Raw genomic sequence first — 21668 nt, 5'->3', positions numbered from 1 at the left:
TTCCTTTTAGGTTCCTAATGGGTTTTTGGGATGTAAAGGATCACAGATAAAAGACATGTAGAGAGAAGGGGTTGGAGGTGGAGGTGGAGAGCGCCATGAAAGGGAACAGGAAGTCAAGAGGTCTCGATTAAGCTTTCGTTCCACTTTTTTCTTTGTGATAGATTTCAACAAAACAATAATATTTCGAAAATGTCACTCACATTTGTTACCATAATCTATAGCATCATTATTTGAAGTTCTAGAAGTCTCAGACATAAAATGCAGAAGCAAAAGGTATCTAAAACTTGTACTGCAGTTGTAGGAGGGGAAGACATGACGGAGAAGCAGTAAATGCGCAGGATGTGACACAGGCTGTAGCCGTTATTCAGTCTGTGTACTCATCTATGAAGGAAACCAAGGGTAAATTTGGAAAAAGAATTAAAATTCAGGAGTACTAAATACAAATTGAGGTTAGTTGGTGATATTGTAATTCTGCCATAGAAGGTCAAGGGCTTGGAAAATCATTTAAACGGAATGGGTAGTGTTTAGAAAAGAGGCTATGAGATGAATACAACAAAAATACAGCAAGGGTGTAGGAAAGAGAAACTGATGAGGGAATAATTTAGAAACTGATGCACTGAAATTAGCAGACGATTTTATGGTTTTGGCAGAAAAACAAATGATAATGGTCGAAGTAGAGAGGATATAACATGCAGTCTGGCATTAGCAACAATAGCAATTCTGAAATTAAATGTTAGGAACTCTCTTTTGAAGATGGTTGTATGGAGTGGGGACTCGCAAGGAACTAAAACGCGGAAACTAAACAATGCAAACAAGAAGAGACTGGAATGTGACCCAATAGAACAATGCTTAAGATTAGATAGATACACAGGATAACCAATGAGGAGGCAAAGAAAAGTGTGGCACTATTTAACTGAAACACGGTTTTTAGCATACATACTCAAGTGTGAAAACTCGTCAATTTGACAGTGAAGGGAAGTGTGGACGTTCAAAGTTGTTGAGGGAAACCAAAGCCTGAATACCGTAAGCAAGTTCAGTTGCATCTAGGTAACAGTACTTCGGCAGACATGAAGAGGCTCATTAACATGGATAGCTGCGTCATATCAGTCTTCCTGCTGAAGACTGAGCTAACAAAAACAACGATAATAATAATAATAACACATAATAATAACACAGAGAATTACAGGATATACAAGGGCAAACCTGCCATAAAAGTAAGAGACAAACTACCACTTTTCGGAACAGGATTCGCCGTACACACTTCCGTACTCGACTCAGTTATTGACTTCACGTCTTCCAATGAAAGAGTCTTCTGTTATCAGTAAAATCAGCTAATAAAGCACACACTCTGATCAATGTGCACGCCCCCACAAATCACCACATTAAAATTTACGCTGAAACAATAAGCAATTTCTGGGAAACACTAGAAGAAACAACAAATAAAGTACCTAGGCACCATGTGAAAATCTTAGTAGGCGATTTTAACGCACAATTAGGGAAGGAAAAAAACTTCAGAGATACCACTGGACCTCACACCAAACACAAAGGTACCAACAAGTATGGTGAAAAACTAATCGACTTCTGCAGAAACTTTGGACTTAAAATAACAAGTATCCAGTTTCAAAAACGTGCACATAAATTAACCACATGGAGATCACCCAGTCTTAGACAGGGTGAATACCAAATAGACCATGTCGCAATTTCCAAAGAAAACATAAAAGAAATTCAAAACATCAGAACCCGCAAAAGTGTCTTTGAATCAGACCATCATCTTCTCCAAATAAAAACAAAATTGCAACCCAACAGAACGCTAAAAAGGCCACCCAAAAGTACCAAACCAGATCCGGAATATCTGCAACTCAACAAAGAAAAAAATCATCATGCATATTAATCAGGAAAAATCAACAGACTGGAGGAAACTAACAGAGAAAATTCAGGAAGCCCTCAAATTAGGACAACCCCCTCGCAACAGGAAACATCGCTGGTGGAATGCAACCTGTGATGAGGCAGTCGACAACCGAATAACTGCATGGAAAAAATTTAGCAGTCACAAAACTGAAGAAAACTGGGAGGACTTTCTTAAAACCCAAAAACAGACCTCAAAAATAATTAGAAAAGAAAAACGACGTTATGACAACATCAGACTCTCTGAAATCCAGAAGAATTTCATCAAAAATAATACAAGAAATTTTTATAAGACTTTCAAAGAAAACTTACAGGTATACCAAGCGCCTAGCTTGTGCTTCAAGAAACCCGATGGCTCTTTGGAAATCAATACGAAAAAAACTGCAAAATCTTAGCCCAATATTTCAGTTCCCTCCTCAACTGCGATCCACCCCAAGAAAAACTTGTCTTCTCTTCTTCAGTATTCACACACCCAGACTCACGTGCCCCGGATCAGCTGAAAAATAACAAAGCACCAGGAGAAGATGGGATCATTGCTGAGTTCTGGAAACTAAACAATCCTATACTTATGCAGAAATTACACCATATAATGTCAGACATATGGATAACGGAGCAGACACCAGAGGACTGGAAATGCGCTCTAATTCACCCGCTACACAAAAAGGGCGACAAGACAGACATGAACAATTACAGAAGAATTTCCCTGCTCCCAGTCGCTTACAGAACCCTTTCCAAAGCGCTTTTAAACAGGATAGAATCCCAAGCAGATACACTAATTGGTGAATACCAGACCGGATTCAGAAAAGGACGCTCATGTGCGGAACAGATCTGGTGCTTAAAGACAATTTTACAAATGAGGAAATGCAGGAACACAGTAGTTACATTCATCGACTTCAGGAAAGCATATGATTCAGTGGACGGTGGAACCCTGTTTAAAATCATGGAAGAATTTGGGATCGACCGAAAGACACGAAAAATCACAGAACAGACACTTACAGGAATAACGGCCAAAGTGAAATTCATGGGCGAAGTATCAGAACCCTTCGAATTCAAATCTGGAGTCCGACAGGGGGACGGACTATCCCCAATCCTTTTCAATATTGTTCTAGAAAAGGTAATCAGGGAATGGGAACCTCACGTAAAGGGTATCCAAATTGGTATCAAGAAAGAGAACCGAATGAAAGTCAAGTGCCTTGCTTTCGCTGACGATATTGCAATTATCCCCAATAACAGAACAGAAGAGATTCACGCAGTGGAGAAACTACATGAAATTTCACAAAAAACCAGACAACAGATATCTAATGAAAAAACCCAATATATGGAAAGGCAGCCAGAAAATAAATCCCCTTTAATAACAAAATATGGTAAAATTGCACAAGTCTGCCATTTTAAATATCTCGGTGAAACTATACAGTCCACAGGACTAAACCGAATTGCCAATGAACAAAGAATCACCAAGCTCCAGAAGGCCTACAAGCTAACATGGACGCATTACATCAAGAAGTGCGTTTCGACAGACGCAAAATTAAGGCACTATGCAACAGTGATTCTTCCAGAAGCAATCTATACAGCTGAAACAATGGTGATTGATGGTCATTCAAAAATTAAGGAAGTAGAAAAGCAGGAAAGAAAAATTCTCAGGAAGATTTACGGTCCAATCAACAAAAATGGCATTTGGATGAAGAGACCACAAAAAGAACTCTATAGAAAGATCAACATAGTAACAGATGAAATCAGAAAGCGCCGAGCCAAATTTTATACACACATCTACAGGATGGAAGACTCCAGAACAGCAAAGAAATTATTCAATATTATAACATGGAGTAAATGTGGCACAGAATGGCTGAAAGAAGTCCAGAGGGATTTACAGTAGATCAACATAAAAAATCTCGAAGATCGCACCGAGTGCCGGCATAAAATCACAAGTGTGAAGTTTGGGGAAAGAACATCGCGTCAGCCTGGTAAAAAATGGACAGAGGAACGGAAGAAGGAACATTCTGAGAGGATGAGGAGGTTTTGGGAAGCAAAGAAGAAAAAAATCCGAAGATGAAATTATGACTTCAAGTTCAATCGCTCTCCTAAAGGGGAACAATCGTTATAATAATAATAATAATAATAATAATAATAATAATAATAACAATTTCCTGTTCAGTCGTTTGATATTTCAGTTGATATTTTAGTTTTTCCTCTTCTGGTAATGCTCCAGACTGCCTTTCTACTATCTGCTCAAATTGTATCACCTCAGAAAAGCCTTAGTGGTACTCGTGAGACAAACATAAATTTCCTCAGCAAGTGGCCGTTAAAAATTTCAGGCCAGTTTGCTAATCTAGAATACTGGGTGGAACAAGTTCGGCTATCATATGTAACGTATAGTGGAATTTAGGAGTAACGGTAGCTAATTTTGGCTTTCACAGTATATATTCATGTAACTGCGCGACCAAAAACGAGACTTGTCTTACTAATTATGCTCTGATAATGAATAAATTCAACTCGACTAATTAATATTAAGCAGTCAGCAATTAACAGAAGAAAGTCGAAGACCACTAACAGTGTGAAACTTAATTTAAATAATCTTGATCATGTTGAGTCAACTCCTGATATTAATGTTAACGTTCAACGAAAAGCACCTCAGCTGTATTTCTACACATGTATTGTGTTACAAACGGTTTCGTTTCTTTGAATGCCTTCAGTTTGCCGAGTTGTTATGGGTATGACATACGATAACCAGACCATTAATGTCTTGACTTCAGCTACAGATATTCATAGAATCAAAGCCGGTCGTAACACAGTATATGTGTAAAAATACAGCTAAGGTGCTTTTCATTTATCATTGAACCTTACACTGCTGGCCATTAAAATCACTACACCACGAAGATGAGGTGCTACAGACACGAAATTTAACCGACAGGAAGACGATGCTGTGATATGCAGATGATTAGCTTTTCAGAGCATTCACACCAGGTTGGCGCCGGTGGCGACACCTACAATGTGCTCACAGCAGGAAACTTTCCAACCGATTCCTCATACACAAACAGCAGTTGACCAGCGTTGCCTGGCGAAACGTTGTTGTGATACATCGTGTAAGGAGGAGAAATGCGTACTGTGGTGTCACCGCCAGACACCACACTTGCTAGGTGGTAGCCTTTAAATCGGCCGCGTCCCGGTAGTATACGTGGGACCCGCGTGTCGCCACTATCAGTGATTGCAGACCGAGCGCCACCACACGGCAGGTCAAGAGAGACTTCCTAGCACTCGCACCAGTTGTACAGCCGACTTTGCTAGCGATGGTTCACTGAGTTCTACGCTCTCATTTGCCGAGACGATAGTTAGCATAGCCTTCAGCTACGTTATTCCCTACGACCTAGCAAGGCACCATTATCTGTTACTATTGATACTGTGAATTATGTAATGTCAAGAGCGACGTTCGTCATTAATGGATTAAAGTTAAGTATTCCACCTGCTACGTCCGTTGTTTCTAAATTCTAATTTCCTTGCCCTGTTCCAGTCCTCACGCCAGCATGCGTGAGCTAAAACGCGTGTCTTTCGGCCTCCTCTAGTAACACGGTGTTGGCTCTCCTGATTTACTTGTGTAATGGCTTCGCCACAATCTCCAGATGTCCGAATTTTATCGTTTACAGAAACAGCAGACGCAGGCCTTACTGGATGCCCTTGGACAGCTCGATGCAAAACGATGCGGCAGCAGCTGCTCCAACGCTAACGCAGCCACAACACGCTGTTGCACCCACTTTACGACCCTTTGATGCTGCACTGAAAAGCTGGGCGGAGTGGTCACGCCGATTTGGATTCCATCTCGCCGCCTACAGAATTCAAGCTAATGAGCGGCAGCCTTTTTTGTTATCTTCCGTCTGGGTGAATTCGTACCGTGTGATAGTCAAATTATTTCCCCGACGCGACGTTGCAACTCTGACCTACGAAAACATTTTGTCTGCATTAGATGCATATTTCAAGGAATCAGTCAGTGTAGTTGCGAAAAGGTATACCTTCTTTCGTACAAAACGTACGGCAGATCAGACTAATCGGGAGTGGTTGCAACCTTGCAAGGCCTTACTAGGGATTGTGCTTTTGAGTGTCAATGTGGACTCCCTTATTCAGATACTATGGTACGTGATGCCATTTGCACAGAACGTTTCTGATGTTCGTATAAGGGAACAGATTTTGAAACTAATCAATCCCACCCTTCAACAAGTGATGGACTTATTGGATCGGCAGGACACACTTGACTTTGCTCAGGAATCATTTGGAACTTCGCCAGCAGTGTGTCAGGTTAACCGGCCAGCTGGGAGAGCTGCACGGAGCAGCAAACATACCTCGCGCCGCTCCCGCCAGGCTCTCAGCCACGTGTGCCGCGCCGGCAAAAAAATGCAGTGTGCTACTAAGCATTCGCGTGATAATTGCCCGTCACGCCGAGCTATTTGCTTTTTCTGTAATAAAAAAGAACATGTTCAGAGTGTTTGCCAGTCAAAGCTCAGATCGGAAGCTCAAAACCGTTCCAGGCCCTTTGTTTCGCGCCGGAATCGGAATCGAACCATGGATACTCAGGCTCGCGAAACTTCGCCCATGGAAATTCATGTAGTTCATTCCACTCCGCCCAGTGCCATTCTCTCTAACAGTGACTGTGTTCGTACCAAAAACAGAGTGCGTCGACATCGCCGGAAGTCCCGTCAAGTTGCAAGTGTTTATGTACCAGTGTCAGTTCACGTTGCACGAGACAGTCGCTCTTGTCGTCAGCAGGACAATAAACTTTTTGTAGACTTGAACATTAACGGCAAAGTGATACAATTCCAGCTCGATACCGGAGCTGCAGTTTTACTGATCAATCAAGACACTTACAAACTGCCGGGCACACCTCCGCTGCGTGCCGCAAATGTTAAGTTCAGTAGCTATTCAGGCCAAGAGATCCCTGTGTTAGGACAGTGCAGCCTTCTTGCAACATACAAAGGACAAACAAAACTTTTGTCATTTTACGTGCTTCGTTCTTCTTCTGCAGTGAACTTGTTTGGTTTCGATTTATTTCAGTTGTTTAACGTGTCTATAGTCAATCAGGTCCTATCAATGAACCAGACGGTGCCTTCAGACTGGAACTGAAAGTAAACGCGCAACCGAAATTTTTCAGAGCGCGCAATGTTCCCCACGCATTGCGTGATGAGATCGCAAACACATTACATGATTTGGAATCACAAGGTGTAATTGAACGTGTGCAGGCTTCCCTCTGGGCATCACCCTTAGTAATTTTGCCAAAACCTTCCGGAAAGTTGAGACTTTGTGTAGACTTCAAGGCAACAGTGAATCCACAACTAGTGATTGCAACTTTTCCTTTACTCCGCCCGGAAGATCTTTTTGACAAACTGTGTCCGGGTAAATATTTTTCGAAGTTGGACTTAGCAGATGCGTACTTGCAAATACCGGTGGATGAAGACTCCCAGCGCGTTTTGGTGGTTAACACGCATCTTGGTTTGTATCAATTCAAACGACTGCCATTCGGGTGTGCATCCGCCCCTGCATTGTTTCAGCAATATCTGCAAACTGTTTGTGCGTCGGTCCCTACTGCAGCAAATTATCTGGACGATATTATGATCTCCGGACAGACGGAAGAAGAACATTTGGCCAATCTCAGAACATTATTTCAGGTCTTGCGAGAAAATGGTCTTCGCTTACGAAAGGACAAATGTGTATTTTTTGCTCGTGACCTGCCATACTTGGGCCACGTACTCAATGCCCAAGGCATACATCCCAGTCCCACAAACCTTAGTGCCATACAAGACTTGCCGCCGCCGCAGAATTTGAAGCAGCTACAGAGTGTGCTGGAAAAAATCATCTATTATCATACATATGTTCCACATGCCTCTTCCATTTCAGCTCCGCTTCATCGCTTACGCCGTAAGGGTGTTCCGTTCGTCTGTACGACGGATGCGAACGCGCCTTTCGCCATTTGAAATCGGCGTTGCTTTTCAATACTTGCCTTACGCCATTCGATCCCCAGAAGCCCCTCTTGTTGATGGTGGATGCATCGGATTTCGGGATCGGTGCTGCGCTTGCGCGCAAAGATGGATCGCACGATCGCCCTATTGCCTTTGCGTCCACAATTGCTCTCGTCTGCGCAAAGAAATTATTCACAGATCGAGAAAAAAGCATTGGCTCTCGTATTTGGTGTTACAAAATCTCATGATTTCTTGTATGGTCGTCACTTTACCATAATCACAGACCACAAACCTTTGACATCGCTTTTTCATTCGACCAAGCCTGTACCTCCTAATACAGCGCAGAAATTCATTCGCTGGTCTATTTTCCTCTCGCAGTACCACTACGATATCTTGTATCGGTCCACTGCTAAGCACGGACACTCCGATGCGTTGTCCCGCTTGCCTGTTGCTGAGGATAGGGCATTCGATTCCTCCGAATTTGATTGCATGTTTATTGATGCGGAAACCGATGACGTGGTCGAATCGTTTCCGATTGATTGTCGTCGTGTAGCTACAGCCACAGCTGCCGACCCTGTCCTTGCTACCATTCTGCGTTTTGTTGCTACGCAATGGCCCTTGTCAAAGTCACGGATCGGGGACCCGTTGGTTCGCCGATTTTTTGCTCACAAGGAGAGACTTTTTGTACGACGTGATGTTTTGCTGTTGCGTTCTGATAATTATCAGTCCAGGGTCGTGGTACCACGTTCGTTACAATCCTGTGTCTTGCAGCTTCTCCACCAAGGACATTGGGGTATAGTGAGAACGAAACAACTTGCTCGTCAGCACTGTACTTGCTTCGGACTCGATGCCGCGATTACGAATATGTGCTCTTCTTGCATGGTGTGTGCCGAACAACAATCAGCACCACCGCGGAAATTCTTTGCATGGCCAAAAGCCACTTCCCCTTGGCAACGCTTACACATCAATTCTGCTGGTCCATTCTGGAATGCTCGATGGTTGGTTGTGGTAGATTCATTCAGTAATTTTCCTTTTGTTGTCCGGATGTCTTCCACGACGTCATCTGCCACCATCCAAGCGTTATCCGCTATCTTTGGCATTGAAGGTCTTCCACTGACTATTGTTTCCAACTATGGCCCACAATTCATGTCCGCAGAATTTCAGTCATTCTGCAAGGCCAATGGTATTCAACATCTGACGTCCGCACCGTTTTCGCCACAGTCAAACGGTGCCGCTGAACGATTGGTCAGGACTTTCAAGTCACAGATGTTGAAGTTGAAATAGTCGCATTCTCGGGAGGACGCGTTATTGCTCTTTTTGTCCTCGTATCGCTCTCAGCCCCATGATGGTCGCTCGCTGGCTGAGTTGCTCCACGGTCGCCCTCATCGAACCTTGATGTCTTTGCTACATCCGCCGCATCAGTTTCCTGTGCAGCGGCAGACTCCTGCTTTTGCTCCAGGCGACGTTGTCTACTATCGCCACTATCGAGATTCACGGCGTTGGCTCGAAGGGTGCATTCTTCGCTGCCTCGGCAGCAATATGTGTCTGGTTTTGGGGGCCTCTGGTGGAGGTGCGTCGGCATCTCAATGAGCTGCACCTCTGTCGTCGCACGGGATCTGCCGCTCGCCGTCTGCTTTCAGCGACAGTGTCGTCCGCTCAGCGCCATCTACTGGCTCGCCTCAGCCCCAGGTGTTACCGACGCTGCCTTCCATTTTACCCCATGGCGACGCGCCGCCGCCACCGCCACCGCCGCCACCGCCGCCGCCACCTGTTCTCCCGCCGGCGACACCCGCAGTGGACGCACCGCTGCAACCGTCGGGCGCCTCCCTGGGTCACGCGCAGCCGATCGCTTCCCGTGACCAGTTGTCCTCCGACATGGAACTCTTGCCCGCTCCGGACCGTATGTCGTCTTCGCCCGTCGGGTGCCCCGGCCCGATGGAGGTCGACCCTTCGGCCCCTCCTGTCTCTCTACGGTCGCATACACCGCATGTTGGCGTGCAACCTCGAGCAGGTTTTCAGGTGTTTCCTAGCTCCCCGCGGTACGAATGGCAGGGTGCTGGTAGCACAGCCTCGCCTGTTGCTAGGCTCCCCACCTCGTCGCATACGTCAACATGGGGTCCTCCCCACGCCTAGCGGAAGCCTTATTCCACAACCGTACGCCGATTTGCGGGGGAGGAATGTGGTGTCAGCGCCAGACACCACACTTCTAGGTGGTAGCCTTTAAATCGGCCGCGGACCGGTAGTATACGTCGGACCCGCGTTTCGCCACTGTCAGTGATTGCAGACCGAGCGTCGCCACACGGCAGGTCTAGAGAGACTTCCTAGCACTCGCCCCAGTTGTACAGCCGACTTTGCTAGCGATGGTTCACTGACCTCTACGCTCTCATTTGCCGAGACGATAGTTAGCATAGCCTTCAGCTACGTTATTTGCTACGACCTAGCAGGGCGCCATTATCAGTTACTATTGATACTGTGAATCATGTAATGTCAAGAGCGACGTTCATCATTAATGGATTAAAGTTAAGTATTCCACCAGCTACGTCCGTTGTTTCTAAATTCTAATTTTCTTGTCCTGTTCCAGACCTCACGCCAGCCAGCGTGAGCTAAAACGCGTGTCTTTAGGCCTCCTCTAGTAACACAGTGTTGGCCCTCCTGCCAACCACAACACGTACCATCTCGTTTCCGACTTTGATAAAGGTCGGATTGTAGCCTATCGCGATTGCGGTTTATTGTATCGCGTCACTGCTGCTCGCGTTGGTCGTGATCAAATGACTGTTACCAGAATATGGAATCGGTGGGTTCAGGAGGGTAATACGGATAGCCTTGCTGGATTCCAATGACCTCTTATCACTAGCAGTCGCGATGACAGGCATCTTATCCGCATGGTTGTAACGGATCGTGCAGCCACGAATCGATCCCTGAGTCAACAGCTGGGGACGTTTACAAGACAACAACCATCTGCACGAACAGCTCGACGACGTTTGCAGCAGCATGGACTATCAGCTCGGAGACCATGGTAGCGGTTACCCTTGACGCTGCATCACAGACAGGAGCGCCAGCGATGGTGTACTTAATGACGAACCTGGGTGCACGAAGGGAAAACATTTTTTCGGATGAATTCAAGTTCTGTTTACAGCATCATGCTGGTCGCATCCGTGGTTGGCAACATCGCGGTGAACGCACATCGAAAGCGTGTATTCGTCATCGCCATACTGGCGTATCACCCGGCGTGATGGTATGGAGTGCCACTGGTTACACGTCTCGGTCACCATTTGTTTGCATTGCCGCCACTTTGAACAGTGTGTTACGACCCGTGACTCTACGCTCCATTCGATCCCTTTGAAGCCTACATTTCAGCAGGATAATGCACGACCGCATGTTGCAGTTCCTGTAGGGGTCTTTCTGGGTACAGAAAATGTTCGACTGCTGCCCTGGCCAGAACATTCTCCAGATCTCTCACCAACTGAAATCGTCAGGTCAATGGTGGGCGGGCAACTGGCTCGTTACAATACGATGAACTGTGGTATCGTCTTGAAGCTGCATGCGCAGCTCTCCTGTACACGCCATCCAAGATCTGTTTGACTCAATGCCCAGGCGTATCAAGGCCGTTATTACGGCCAGATGTGTTCGTTCTGGATATTGATTTCTCGGGATCTATGCACCCAAATTGCATGAAAATGTAATGTATATTTGTCCAATGATTACCCGTTTATCATCTGCATTTCTTCTTGGTGTAGCAATTTTAATGGCCAGTACTGAGACTTGACTGTTGTTGAGGAAGGTGCTGCATGATTTATTAAGATTCTTACGCATAATTGAATTGCTAATAATTTGCTAATAGACTCATAAAATGCATGAGTAACGTGCTCATTGACGAAAAACACATATCTGGTAGAGATGTCCGATTACAATGGTCTTTTTTTGAAAAAATTTTTCGTTTTGATGCAATAGAAGCAAATTTTGGTAATTTTCTTTGAGTATAACAAGGAGAAAGAAAGTTCATACAACTGGAGATGGCGTCGATTATAAATGATAGGTAATTTGAAAAGTGAATGCGAGGAGAATGAAACATTAAGATTTATTTGACGCTGCTACATCAAGCCAGTTTATCCTACTTACTGCTGACAGATACTGACGATACCCGACCAGTACGTCTATAGAGTTATTCGAGTCCCATATGAAAATGTGTTTTTGTGAATGTTGACCATTGTGTTTCAAGAGAGCAGTTGGTTGATTTGTGCATCACGTGATGCTGTAACAGTCAGTGACAGCTGTAAGTTACCAAGCACTCCTGTGCTAAAGGACTGTATCAAATTAAGGAAATCTTTTTATCTTTCATGTAATGAAGTTACCTAACAATGGTTGCCAATTTCATTTTCACCCCGTAGGGTATAGAGACTAACAACCTTATCGGGGGGATAGATTACCATCAATGCTTACCAGCTCTTACTCCATAGAAGCTCTGTGGCTGGTTTTGGAAGCAACCATTGTTGGTCCACGCTGTGGAAATACAGAGATGAAGAACGTTGCTGTCCCATGGCACCAGCAAAAGTTTCGGTAACTCGTAGAACGAAGTAATATTTCAGAGAGTGCACGATGTACTTCGATATGGGGTCATACGGCATTAATGGGCTACTTGCGAACCAGTCTCTCAGACAGAAAATATGGAACAAGGCTAAAAATATTGTTCTGTATATGCACGAGAATAATTTTTCGACCAGCAGTAATAAAATTCTTGCAGCTGAACAGTGTTTGTGTTGCCTTCGCTCTTTGGTGACGTGTCAGAACTATGGAGTAGCGCTTGCAAAGCAATAATTCATAAGGCTCTCCGTAAAGATCAGTCCAAGACGTTCCAACAGCGTTTTGGGTCTCCATGTGTTTGTATGTCCTATTGGTTTGTATTTTTATGTATTTCTGGCAGTCTCTCTTCTTCCACGCTATTGATGTGCCCTTTCCATTTCCTACTGCGTGATTCTACTTTTTTTTCATTTAGCCCCATTAATCCTAATTCTGCTCGATCTAGTCTTGTGTATCTTTCTACAAGGAAGAGAAAATCTCATTTCCGCAACTCTGGAGTCTTAGTGTGCCCTTCTTTGTTGTTATACAGAATTCACTTCCGTACATTACAAGTATGTTTGCAAGTATTTTGTAAAATTCCAGAAGAGTCTTCTTTCTAACGTTATTTTTTTCTTGTATGGTACGTCCAATAGTACCTTTCATTAAGTTACATTAATCTTATGTTGAAAATCGGCCTCACCTTCTTATGATAGCCTATGTTTCACCCAAATATTTAAAATTTCTTACTTGCTCTATTATTTTTCCATTTCTTTCCACTTTTGTTTTTTTTTCCATAAATGCCATCACCTTTAAATAGTTAATTTACAAAAAACACATACAAGCCAGCTAGTTTCAAACATGGTTAATGAATTTGTCTCTTTCATCTATCGTTTCTTTATTGATTCCTGCTTGTCTGAGGTGTTCTTCTATTCCACGAAACCAGTTGGTTTTTTTTGATTGAGCTTTCGATTACATCAAAAATGCTCTTTGTTCATTCTGTGTATGTATCCAAAGAATGTCAGTCGACATTTTCTGAGTATATCTGTGAGTCTATATGTACGTTCGTACAGTTCTTCGGTTGGACTCTTCACCCATATACCATCTCCATGTGCTGCTTCAAAAATTTTCGAAGGATTGTGCGTTCTATCTTTCCTGTCTCTATGATGCCTGATGCTCCGATTGTGGTCGTTCCTGATGTAGTACTGTATTGTAGTGCCTGAGTTTCGCCTGTCTTGAGAAGCTTCTTTTGTTGTAGGTCGTCCATGTGAGGTTGTACGCTTCCTGAAGTTTTTCTGTCCGTTCTGTACTGGGTGGCTTGTTTGATTGTCGTATTTGTGTGTATTCTCCAAGATACTTGAATTTTTCTTCACATGCATATGGACGTTATTACTTCCGTCTGTAGTAGTTACTTCCACGGAGCCATAGGACAGTCGTTCCAACGAGCATCAAAGAGGCGAGTCAGCCCGGAATCAACAACGGCGTAAATGACGACTCGTGGGAAAGAGAGGAGTTTCGTGCAACGGCCGCCGTTAAACAGCTCGTATCTTGCGGTGCGACTGCAACCGACAGCCACTATTAGCAGCATTACCATAAGAATGGGCCAATCACCGCGAGCCAGACTCCACCTCTGGCTCTCCGGGGGCACTCGTAGGACAATGGCGAGAAAATTAACGACTGCCTCTCGCCTTCCCAGAAATTACCCCAGCAGCGTGCTACCCTCCATCTCCCCGTCTCAAGGCGTGCGATGAACGCGAATAGCCCGTTAACGCCGATACTTTCTCGCCGAGTTCGTACTGACTTTTCTCATGCAGTTTTTGGTCTGCAGAAACACAGAAGCTCAAGTAGCAACACAATGTAAGAGATAACCGCAAAAGTTTTCATTTGTTAACGAACACTGGTAATGCCTATTTCTTAATAGATGTGTAATATACGTTCATTAATAAACTTTTTTTTTACTACAGAATCTCTCAACAAAATATTCTACAGAGTATTCTTTAAGGATCTCAGTTAAATAGAACCTATATGTTGTCACTAGACTTATGATTTCTAAAGCAAATACATAATCCTTGCCGAATTTTTAAAATTAAGCACAAGGTTGAACTTAGTAAGACAGTGGCTGATAAGCAATTCATTTACTTTCACTACTGCCTGTTCGAGGTCTTGAGCTACCATTCAACTATTTCTAATTGAAAATGATTTAAGTGTTAAACTTGGTGCCAGAATCTGAAAATGTCGGTTAGGTGGTCCACTGAAATATTTGGAAATTTCACAAAGACATCGACATCTCACCCGAGAACCCTGTCTGCAGCTAGTCGGAAAGGAAATATTCCATCAACACAGGCATTACTTGTTGAAAGAGAAAAGTTGCAAACTGTCCAAAGGAAATAATTTCATGACGGCACTTTGTTATACTCTAGGCATTGAAACATGACACTTAAATTTACTTTAGAAAATGGTCACTAAAACTATTTCCCACATAAAGTTCAAGCATGCTCATAATATTGAGCAACATTTAACACTGTAACAAAGAAAATCATTGACGTCAGCGCCATCTCTTCGTCAGGCTAACAAATTTCATGTCATTTACGAAAGTGCGTATCTTCCAGTATACCAAGTTCAAATATCTTTCATGATTTTTATTTACAGTTTCTTAATTTACCAATTAATGTTCATATGAATTGCATACTTTACTTCTAATCACGATTACCACCTTTCATTTCATATCTCATGATATAAAATTTATAGGTTAATTCATTAACAAGATCAACTAATGATCAGTTTTCTGCAGCAAGAACAAGTCCGTACTGCGAGGGTTGCCCGGAAAGTAATGCACCACGGTTTTTTGTCTCAGCTGAAAACAATGTTACGAAAGCGAAACGTTACGTATATATCATTTGAAGTCTTCTGAGTGAGGGCGACAAGTTTCCGTCACTTGTGAAAATAGCGTAGCTGAATGTGATGTACGTTACAAGCAACGTGACTTCATTGAATTTCTCACTACGGAGTATTAAAATGTGGGTAATATTCACAAAGGTTTGTGCAAAGTTCATGCAGCATCAGCTGTCGACAGAAGCACTGTTGATCGCTGGTCACGGAGGGTGAAGTCATCAGAAGGCGGTTCCGCGGAGCTACACGATTTGCAGCGGTCGGGTAGACCATCCACGGCTGTCACACCTGACATGTTGCAGCGAGCAAGGACGGACGCATTACCACTCGGCATTTGGGAGACATTTTGAGGACGATGAGGAGGTGATTCACATAGTGAAGCACTGTCTCCGCCACGAGGACAAGGATTTGTACCGTCAGCGCATAAACACCCTTGTTTCGTGCTGGAGGAAGGCCATATATTAGATCGGGATGGAGATTACGTGGAAAAATAGAGTTTGCAGATAAACCACCTTCCTTTCGTGTGTGTAACTCTCATTATATTCAATAAAGAATTCTTGAAGAAAAGAAATTATGTGCATTACCTTCTGGGCACTCTTGCATTTAATAAAATGTTTTTTTTTTCGTAATCGATAAATATTTACATATAATTTGTTTGTTAGCCTTTCTAGTAATTTTTAAGATCTATCGCTCTCGCTTATTTTTTCTTCCTGAATACGAAATCAGTACCGCCTAATGATAGCAAGTACTTTAAGAAGTACCTTACTGTGACTATGGCACCAGTGGTCTGTGCGTTTTGAACTACCGGTTTGTTTGGGTATTGCAACGGACATTTCTAACGTATTTTCTCCATTTATCTACAGTTAAGTTTTCCCTTGCGATGGCCTTATTTTAAGCGTGTTACTTACTCGTTGATAGAAGTTACTTATTTATCCCTGTCTCTTCAGACTGGAAATTTAGATTCATACGCCTGTCATTCAAAAAAATATATTTTGAGTCTTTGTTTAATTATGATTATAGAACAATTGCGAGTATGTTAGATCGGTCATATACGGGTTGAATCACCTAAAACTTGCACCCAAAAAATTGAGGAAATGGAAAGTGGTACTGATGTGTGGTTTTCACAGAATGGATTGCTAGTCAGGGACTCGTATTGTCAGCCATTAAACAGATTATAATAATTCGTAGAAAGTGAATTATACACTTTTTAGTGGAACAATGCCTATTGACATTAACAAACTAATAGTAGAGCAAATTAGAAAGTCAGTGGTGTTTGTTGCAGGAGTCAAATGCGAGTCGTTTACGAGATACTGGATTTTGATAACTTCCCTTACCTACAGTTTATTCTTGCATTTTAAAATTGAGAGAAACTATGACACCATTTACCATAAAATTACATTCTTCGTCTGTGCTTTTGTCGTGCTATAAATGGATTGTTTTCTTTTTTACTCTCATGCGGTCCAAAGGTACGTATCACAATGGGAACTGTATCTGCATTTGGTCACCCCTTGCTAATTTCAACGAACCGAAGAAATAATAACACCGTAGAATTTGATGTGAAACGGTTTAAATGCTTGCAACATACACTCCTGGAAGTTGAAATAAGAACACTGTAAATTCATTGTCCCAGGAAGGGGAAACTTTATTGACACATTCCTGGGGTCAGATACATCACATGATCACACTGACAGAACCACAGGCACATAGACACAGGCAACAGAGCATGCACAATGTCGGCACTAGTACAGTGTATATTCACCTTTCGCAGCAATGCAGGCTGCTATTCTCTCATTGAGACGATAGTAGAGATGCTGGATGTAGTCCTGTGGAACGGCTTGCCATGCCATTTCCACCTGGCTCTTCAGTTGGACCAGCGTTCGTGCTGGACGTGCAGACCGCGTGAGGCGACGCTTCATCCAGTCCCAAACACGCTCGATGAGGGACAGATCCAGAGATCTTGCTGGCCAAGGTAGTTGACACCTTCTAGAGCACTTTGGGTGGCACGGGATACATGCGGACGTGCATTGTCCTGTTGGAACAGTAAGTTCCCTTGCCGGTCTAGGAATGGTAGAACTCTTAGCTCGATGACGGTTTGGATGTACCGTGCACTATTCAGTGTCCCCTCGACGATCACCAGAGGTGTACGGCCAGTGTAGGATATCGCTCCCCACACCATGATGCCGGGTGTTGGCCCTGTGTGAATCGGTCGTATGCAGTCACTCTGGCGCTCACCTGCACGGCGCCAAACACGCATACGACCATCATTGGCACCAAGGCAGAAGCGACTCTCATCGCTGAAGACGACACGTCTCCATTCGTTCCTCCATTCACGCCTGTCGCGACACCACTGGAGGCGGGCTGCACGATGTTGGGGCGTGAGCGGAAGACGGCCTAACGGTGTGTGGGACCGTAGCCCAGCTTCATGGAGACGGTTGCGAATGGTCCTCGCCGATACCCCAGGAGCAACAGTGTCCCTAATTTGCTGGGAAGTGGCGGTGCGGTCCCCTACGGCACTGCGTAGGATCCTACGGTCTTGGCGTGCATCCGTGCGTCGCCGCGGTCCGGTCCCAGGTCGACGGGCACGTGCACCTTCCGCCGACCACTGGCGACAACATCGATGTACTGTGGAGACCTCACGCCCCACGTGTTGAGCAGTTCGGCGGTACGTCCAGCCGGCCTCCCGCATGCCCACTATACGCCCTCGCTCAAAGTCCGTCAACTGCACATACGGTTCACGTCCACGCTGTCGCGGCATGCTACCAGTGTTAAAGACTGCGATGGAGCTCCGTATGCCACGGCAAACTGGCTGACACTGACGGCGGCGGTGCTCAAATGCTGAGCAGCTAGCGCCATTCGACGGTCAACACCGCGGTTCCTGGTGTGTCCGCTGTGCCGTGCGAGTCATCATTGCTTGTACAGCCCTCTCGCAGTGTCCGGAGCAAGTATGGTGGGTCCGACACACCGGTGTCAATGTGATCTTTTTCCCATTTCCAGGAGTGTATGTCATTTTCGCCTCTTGTGGTGTCAGATGCTAGTGCATGGAATACTGTATTGATACAATATTTTGACTATAACAGTTGGTCGAAATAATAGCACTGGCTCAGCTTCTTAGTACTATTAGTTATTTAACAAACGTTGCTTAATGCATTTGTGGTATTCTCGTTCAGATATTCTAATGCTGCAAAGTTGCTTCACGCGCATGTCTCAAATCGTATCCTTACAGAATTCAGTAAAAAGTAACACATGTTAGGTTATCTCGTGCATCAACGCGGTTATAAACATTCATATTAAATTGTTACAGTTCTGTTTTTCTTTCCAAAATAGGGTGTGTGAATCAAATCGATAAAGTTAGCACAAATGAACAGATATTCGTTGAGTATTCCGTTTGTTTCATTTTGATGGATTACACTTTCCTGATTCTACTAGTTCATTGCTAGATCAGATTTGGTGTATCCACATTGTGTTGCAACCCAGGGAACCAAGGTCGCATTGTGTTCAGGGGGTTGGGCACAGAGAGCGGGAGAGCGGGAGAGTGGCCCAGTTTATGCCCGGAGTCGTTAGTGATACATCGGTGTCTGTAATGACATCTAGTTTCCAGGTTGAGTTTGCAGAGTTATGAAGTATCTCAGTGCATCAGATGGCTGGCCGGGCATAAGCGCGGTCCTCGAAGAAATGCCACCACGGCCCGCCAGTGACTCGTGACTTCGGAGCCGCTCGTCAGGGGCTGTGTGTTGTTCTGGCGGCAGCGTGGAGATGGACAGGCGTCACCCGTCCAGACACTCTGCAGCACAGTGTGGCTCACAACTCGTGTTCTCGTAGACAGGCTGTCTTGCACTCAGGCGAAGACAGCCAACGGTGTGGTAATGAAGGGCGGTTGTCGTGAAGCATAGGGCTAGGTCATCCACCAAGGATCCAAAGTTCCAGCACATGTTCACTAGTAGGCCAGAGCCCAACGGAACGCACCACGCATAGATGGTGTGGAGGTAACTGGTTGCAGGTCATCTGTAAGTGACCCTCGGTGGTTAAGGACTGGCCGCACACCACTCTTCTCCATATCCACGATGTCCCAGTAGGCATTAATGGCAGCCCACGGCTATGGTTTGCATCAGGTTGGCTGCATGTCTGCGTTAAAATCAGCAAGAGGCTAGCTAGCAGACCATCATCGATAGGCTCGTCGTGGTTACACTGAAACTGTGGTTCTGCAGTCACGAGTGGAACGGCGGCACGACTGGATGTGCCTTTGATCTCCGAAAGCCGTTTTCTTAGCCAGCCTTTCTGGCCGAGCGGTTCTAGGCAGATCAGTCTGGAACCGCGCTGCTGATACGGTGGCAGGTTCGAATCCTGCCTCTGGCATGGATGTGTGTGATGTCCTTAGTTAGGTTTAAGTAGTCCTAAGTTTAGGGGACTGATGACCTCAGAAGTTAAGTCCCATAGTCCTCAGATCCATTTGAACCATTTCTTTTAACCATTCGACAGGTATCCGACATGTCAGTACCTCTGGAGAAGCATACTTATATGTCTGAGACAAAAGTAAAGTAGGCTAATTGCTATCAGGATCAAGGGAAGACTGGTGGTAGTAATACCTATGGGTACCACATTTCGACATCAGTTAGTTTGTTACTGATGAAGGTGTTGGATTATTTGTCCCATGGTAATTTTGTTTGCTGAGATGCTATTAGTTTATCTAAAGAGTGTATGCACTCAGAAATCAGGATGTTATTAAGTTACGTCATGTGCTAGCCTATACAAAGCAGACTGGACTAGTTACAGTGCTGTCGTACCCTTCAGTGTAGCAGGAGGTGTAAGTTCGTTCCGGCTATTTCACAAGTTATGTTATTCACCAAAATATCACTATTACGTAACTAGAACTTTACCATGCTCTGACAGTTCCCATTCTCATAGCAATTCATAATCACGGTTTCCAGTGCAAGAACTGAGTAGATCCAATGTGCTCCTACCTTTTCGATCCCAGTATTTCTTTATGACATTCCGCTGCCTTTGTTTTTCACAGAAGCAGTTGCACTTCGCATGTCTGCACATCAGTTTGCATTAGTCTGGTTGGACAAAAGGTGATGTTTCCCTTCAGCCACTTTCATAGGTCTTCCAGTGAGATATGTGCACGAGCTTTTCCATGCCCAGAAATTATTAACGATCCTCGCACCTTCACTTGTACCCATTTAACCGTTGTTCCCCGTCTTACCGGATAAGAGACGACTGTATAACACAGATACTGCGTATTTATTTCTACCACTGGCAGTCCGACAAATACGTTTCTAGTCCCATTCTCCCGTCGTAGAGTCTGTTTGGCAATGCTCTTAATATTCTAGCTACTGCTAGTTTTCTGTCCACTAAGCTCAGTCCATTCTCTGTTTCTCCAAATTACTGTTTACTATTTTTATTTTATCCTGGGTGTACTGAGCTAACTCTGTGGTTAAGTCACGTACCATTTGAACCACACTACTATGATTTTGCTAGTGCCTGCCGAAAGTTTCATAGAGGTCAGTGACTAACAACCATTGATCCATTCGATATTATGGCAATTGAGCCACACATTGTACGGATAATTCCTGTCGTTCCAAAGCTTTAGTACTGGTTCGCTTTACCTTCTGCCATATGTTCTATATGCAAATTCTGAGCCAATTTGCATATAGGTCTTAATTTAGGACTCAAAAAATCAAAGGGGAAGGCATTTTACTGCCATGCACCAACTCAAAAGGTGACAAGACTTGTATCAATATGTACTTTAGGGCTATACAGGCAAACTATTTATTGATTTTACACTGGTGTCCAAAATCAAAACAAGAAACCGCTATTTCCTCGTCCTTTGTCTAATTCACGATAAAATCAAACTGTGAACAGGTGTCAGTACGGTCGTCTTCTGTACGGTCAACGTGTAAGTTGGCTGTTTAGGTTTTTTTATTGGTAACGCCAATGCCACGTAGCAATCTGTATGAAAAATCACTGGCTGTGCTGTGTGCAGTCAATGGCTGGTTGGCATTATTGTAATACTCGCCAATGTAGTGTTGGGCAGCTGGGCGTTAACAGCGCGTAGCGTTACACAGTTGGAGGTAAGCCGCCAGCAGTAGTGGGCGTGGGGAGAGAGATGGCGGAATTTTGAAATTTGTAACAATTGGTGTCATGAACTGATATATATATATATATATATATATATATATATATATATATATATATATATATATATATATTATGACTATTAAGGTAAATACATTGTTTGTTCTATATTAAAATCTTTCATTTGCTAACTATACCTATCAGTAGTTAGTGTCTTCCATAGTTTGAATCTTTTATTTAGCTGGCAGTAGTGGCGCTCGCTGTATTGCGGTAGTTCGAGTAACGAAGATTTTTGTGAGGTAAGTGATT

The sequence above is a fragment of the Schistocerca gregaria genome, chromosome 4 (genome assembly GCF_023897955.1).
Source record: "Schistocerca gregaria isolate iqSchGreg1 chromosome 4, iqSchGreg1.2, whole genome shotgun sequence".
In the NCBI taxonomy this organism is placed as follows: Eukaryota; Metazoa; Arthropoda; class Insecta; order Orthoptera; family Acrididae; genus Schistocerca; species Schistocerca gregaria.
This window is presented reverse-complemented; position numbering follows the sequence as displayed.